This window comes from Strongylocentrotus purpuratus, unplaced genomic scaffold (assembly GCF_000002235.5).
Source record: "Strongylocentrotus purpuratus isolate Spur 01 unplaced genomic scaffold, Spur_5.0 spur5_scaffold_1, whole genome shotgun sequence".
In the NCBI taxonomy this organism is placed as follows: domain Eukaryota; kingdom Metazoa; phylum Echinodermata; class Echinoidea; order Camarodonta; family Strongylocentrotidae; genus Strongylocentrotus; species Strongylocentrotus purpuratus.
This window is the reverse complement of record NW_022145594.1, coordinates 34,381,123-34,387,122: the sequence shown is the minus strand read 5'-3', so window position 1 is coordinate 34,387,122 and position 6,000 is coordinate 34,381,123.

Below are 6,000 nucleotides of genomic sequence, written 5' to 3'. Positions count from 1 at the left end.
TTTAAATTTTGTTGATCCAAGCCCTAGCCACTATATAAGCTTATCGGAATAGAATCACATACAATCCATGTTTATATTGCATAAACCCTAATCCTTAGTAAATATCATAAACAATTTGACTAAATGTTATTAGTATACCCACATTAGCATGTCTTAAAGGTATAGACCAGTTTTGGAAACGCCCCCTCTCAAAAATGAAATGGAAGCTCTTGTTACCAATCATGTGAAAGAAAATGTTTTGACTAATACGTGATGATACAAATTTTGCCGGGAAACCGCCTACTAATTGATATATTTGGTAAATCATCATATCGATCCGGACTTGATAGATATCGCGATTGCGTATATAGTCCCATATATACATCTTTCTGTGTACAGTGCTTGCAACTTTACTAAGACTGGGCCAAATTTCTGATCATTTTGATGATTCCAAAACCTTGCAGTACACACCAATACTTATATGCTAGATGATCAACCTTTTCTGATCGATTCCACGTTTCTTTCAAAATGCTATCGCATGATCAGAACTGGTCTATATTAAGTTTAAGTTTAAGTCTATACCTGAGCAAGGATAAGGCATTTTGGCTCTGGTAACGTATGGAACATCATCTTGTTCGAAGCGGTTCCCCCCCCCGAAATCTCCGGTAGGATAAAATTTGTTGTTGCTGTTGTTGATGATCATGGTGATCTCTCGACGTTAGAGAACAGTTTCAACATCCGGGCAATGTTGGGCAATGTTGGGCAATGTTGGGCAATTTGCATAAGTTGCATAAACTTTTGAGCCAAATGTTCCATGATGATGCATGATAGCTGTATTTTCAGCCTCTGAAGGGAGTAGGATTCACTTCTGATGTTTATCTGGTTCTTTAATGTCATGTCTATAAGTTCTATAGGTCAAGTAAAGATTGGAATAGTTATCTTGGAATATTGACAATGGATACTATATTAGGCCTAAATAGAAATCTTTATTCGTTAATTCGTTTATTTATCATGTTCCATATAGAGGGTGGTCTCTCCAGTACATACAAACTGTTTTCCAAGTGATCGAAGCCTGTATAACTTAAAACAATTACAATTCAATGTAGAACAATAAAAAAATCAACAAAAAACAAATTATTTGAATAGTTTACGTAACAAAACTAAATAAGAACAAAATAAAGATTAAAATTTGAAACTTTTATTGGACTTTAAAAAAAATCAAATCTAAAATTTATAATTCTGTAGGAATGTACATTTATTGAAAGCAATGAAACACCACAGAGAGTTAAAGTGAAAAATCAGAATCTTGAATTGTTCCCAAAAAGTGTGAAAATCACTTATCAAGATTTTAAAAAAGTGTGAAAATAACGACCATTAGTTGTCAAATCGACTTATTGCAATCACCTAAGCAAGTTAAGTTTGATTTCAGACACTTTTCCCGAATGGTCATGCACTAAGATTCGATCAGTTTCATTTTTGCATTTAAGTAGTGGGTTATTGATGTAAACTAATGCGCATGTACCTGTAACACAGCTCATTTTATGTATGTTATTACCAAAGAAAAAGAGATGTCAGTCAGTCACTCAATAGTGTCTGACAGTGAAGTCTACACGTTTAATGGGTTTCCTTGCAAAATTTGAATACTAGGACACTTCTAATGTTTCAATTTCACAGATAGGATATACATGACATATTCATGATTCCTGCAAAGTTCTACAGAATTTGATGTTAGCTGCAAAAGGGACATAGTATCTTTAACAGTGGTTAACTTCTTAAAATTACCGTTTTAAATCAACTGTCCGGATGTAATGTGCATATTGTTTCTATGATAATTAATTTTTTGTCTTTCTTTTTGTAAGGAAGATAGTGTAATATTTCAACAGTTTCTTGAACTTAGTGTAAAGATGAGTTATTTCTCCCCCTTTGTATGCAATTTGATTTTAATATTTGATACGGAATAAGGTATGGCAACACCTCAGGCATTTAGCGTATAAATATTACCATAAATCTGTGTATTCAGTGGCGGATCCAGGGGGGCCCGGGGGCCCCCCCCCCCCCCTGGCAAAAAAAAAAAGAGAAGGAAAAAAAAAGAAAAAAAAAAGGAAGGAAATAAAAGGAGAAATATATCAAAGCAGGCGCGTAGCCAGGGGGGGGTGGTAAGGGCGGTCACCCCCACCCCCCCACCCCCCCCCCCAAAAAAAAAAAAAACGCCGGCCAAAAAAAAAAAAAAAAAAAAGAGAGAAAGAAGAAAGGAAGAGGACGTAGGAAGAAAAAGGATTAAGAGTCGAGAACGGTACAACGAATCGTTTTCTTTCTGTAATAATTTAATGAAACGTCAAAGCTTCCGCGCGGGAGAGGGGCCCGGCCCCCCACTTTGGGGTAGGAATGACCGCATGCGTGTTACCAAAATGTCCGGTAAACGTCAAAAGAAACTAAATTTAGACAAGGACTAAGAGTCTAGAACGGTCCTACGAATCGTCTTCTTTCTCTAATAATTTAATGAAACGTCAAAGCTTCCGCGCTTTGCAAAAAGAGGGGAAAATCCCCCTCCCTGCACCCACCCCCTAGGGAGCGCGCTTCGCGCGCTCTTTAAGTGATTCGCACGTTTTGCGTGCTCACTACCGCGCCCCCCCATAAAATGAAACCCTGGCTACGCGCTTGTATCGAATGTATCAAAATATGCTCATCTGACCGTAATTAAATGCCTAAAACCCCTTGACTTCCGGTGGCTTTGCCCCCTGGACCCCACCTAGGGCCCTAAGGCGGACGGCTGGATGCTAATCTGACGGTAATTTAATGCTTAAAACCCCTGAGCTTCTTCCTATATTTTGTGTTATAAAGGGCTCTGTGGTAACTTCTGTCAAGAGAGATGGACAAGTTATGAAGCGGTCAATAAATGATGAAAGAATCTCAAAGTTCAAGCAACACTTAGCTGAAATTAATTGGCAGGCTCTGCCTTCACTGGAAGGCGCCGATGAGTCATATGAACATTTTCTACAAATATTTCTGGAATTATATAATTTATGTTTCCCATTAATTGAAGTATCGATAAAAAGTAAATGTAAAAAGCCATGGGTAACTCGTGGTTTATTGAAAACAATAAATCATAAACATAAGCTTTATGGTAGTTATGTCAAGAGACCAACAGCTGAGAATAAAAAGAAATATATCGATTACAAGAATGTCTTGGTTAATACTCTTCGTATAGCCAAGCAAAATTATTACAATGATTTGTTCCACAGTGTTAAAGGTGATATTAGGAAAACTTGGTCTCATATCAATGAATTGTTAGGTCGGTCAACTAGGCATTCACTCCCTCAAGAGATGGATTTTAATGGAGTACTTCTTTCTTCTGCCAAGGATAAGGCTGAAAGTTTTAATAAATATTTCATTGGATTACCCATGAAAATCAGTGCAGACATTCCTCAAGTACCACAATCTTTTCAAGATTATATGAAACAGTGTGATGATAATGCGTCAATGTTTCTAAAACCAACTTCAAAATCTGAGATCATCGATATTGTGTTGTCTTGGAAACCATCTAAATCTAGTGGTTCTGATGATATTTCACCTAGGATTATAAAGGAGTGCATTCACCTTTTTATTGATCCCTTGTGTAAAATCATGAATATGTCTTTATCTCAGGGAGTTGTTCCTGATAAACTCAAGGTAGCTAAAGTGGTACCAGTGTATAAAAAATCTGACCGTAAAAGCGTCATTAATTACAGGCCAATAGCATTGTTACTTATCTTTTCTAAAATTCTTGAGAAAATAATTTATAAACGCTTAAATGAATTTCTATCTAAAAAGAATATCTTGATTCCTCAGCAGTGTGGTTTCCGTAAGCACTTCTCCACACAAATGGGTGTGTTTATTTATTAAGTAATATCATAAAAGCTATTGATGGAGACAAGTATTGTTTGGGGATATTCTTAGATCTATTAAAGGCGTTTGATACTATTGACCATGGCATCCTCCTCAGGAAACTTGAGCATTATGGAATACGTGGTGTAGCATTGTCTTGGTTCCAAAGCTATTTGTTTGACAGGACACAATTTGTTGTGGTGAATGGTACTAATTTTCAACTATTAAATATGGTGTACCTCAGGGTTCTGTTCTTGGTCCCCTGTTGTTTCTGATCTATATAAATGATATAATACACTCATCAACATTATTCTCATACTCACTTTTCGCTGATGATACCAGCTTGCTGTTGGCTGATAAGAAGGCTGAAGATATATTACTAATTGCGAATCAAGAGATTCAGAAACTGTATGCATGGTATTGTTTTAATAAGTAATTGTTGAACGTTCAAAAGACCAAATGTGTTATTTTTCGCTCCAAGGGTAAAAAGCTTCCAGATGGCATTACTTTTCTTAATGTTGGAGGCCATGATGTTACGCTTAGTGAAAATGTTCAGTTCTTAGGGTTAACCATGGATGAGCATTTATCTTGAAGAAATCATTTAGATGCTGTATGCACAAAGTTGTCCCGTAGTGTAGGTGTCATTTTTAGATTAAAATTTATTTTACCTGAAAGAGTGCTGATAACATTATATAATAGTATTATTCTTCCTTATTTGACATATTGTAATGTTGCTTGGGGAAACACTTTTAAGTCATATCTTGATAAGTTGAGAGTATGGCAGAAGAAGGCAATACGGCTTATTACTAATTCTTATTATAGACATCCAAGTTCTCCATTGTTCCTTCGACTTAGAATGTTACCATTAAGCAGGGAGGTGAAAGAAAAGGAGGCGAAACTCTTGTAATTTATTCAAACGCATTCTTGAGTTCTAAAGCGTAACAATGGGATGTGTAACATTCCACTTGGCTTTGAAGTTCCATGCTCCGAACCGCACTTCCACTGCGGGGACTTTCGGAAGCCAGGCACCAGTTTTGCATTTATTACAAAATATTAAATTACCGGCAAAATTTCAGTGTAAATCAAAAACTTTATATGGGGATTTTATTGGGAATAGTGCATCAAACAAATTTTCAAATTTAGAACTCCGTCCTTCCTTTAATTTGTGTGCCAGAGTTGGTAAAAGAAAAATTACATCCTGTCAAAAACTCAATATTTTAGGATGATGCGCTAATTTGTGCATGCTTTAATGTCCCGTTATTTGATCCATGATTTACAATCTTCAATAACATTAAGTTTGCTAATGCGTGTTTTCGCGTGTTTTTTTGTATTTTTCAAGTTTAAAAAAGGATGAAAGTACACAAGTTTGTGTTCGCTTGTTCTACTCTTTACACATTCAACAATGGATGAGAAATCATTGGAAGGGACAGCAAACAGTTGCAGTGATACCATTGTCTGATGTAGGAATTCTAACTCCTGAAATTTCATGCGCTCTTTTATCTCACCACCTGGTCAACAGTTGCAGATTAGCGCATAACTTTTCGGCGGCTTGGAGCATGGGGTCAAAGGAGAGCGGCTTGATTCCAGTCCTTCTCTATCACGTCCCTGCACTAAGTGGACTTGTGTCGTTCAATTGCATATTGTTTATGTTTAATCTTAAGTCTATGCCTCATGAATGTACTTTAAAAGATTTATTCCGTCAGAACTCGCAAATTCATAATTATAATACACGTCAAAGGTGTCTTATTCGACAGCCTTTTGCAAGAATGGAACAATCTGCCTGATGATATAAAAAATAGTACAACTCTTTCTAGGTTTAGAAGTTTATCTAAAACGTACCTGCTTGAAAGACTGACATAGTTTTTATTTGCACCTTAGTAATTTCTTATTCTGAAATGCTTTTTGACCACTAAGGACCTACTCGTCGATGTGTTTGCTGTGTATGGGCGTGTGTGTGTGTGTGTAAGAGAGTATTTGTATGTTCTATATTCTGTAGCTTAGTATTTTCATCCATTATATAATCATACGTAACATTCTTTTTACTGTAAATGTATGTATTTTGTTGACTACAGGGCCCCGCTCACAAGCTTAGCTTCTAAAGGCGTCCTAAAACCATTCAGTTTATGACGTCATCAAGTTAGAATATGTTGATTGATG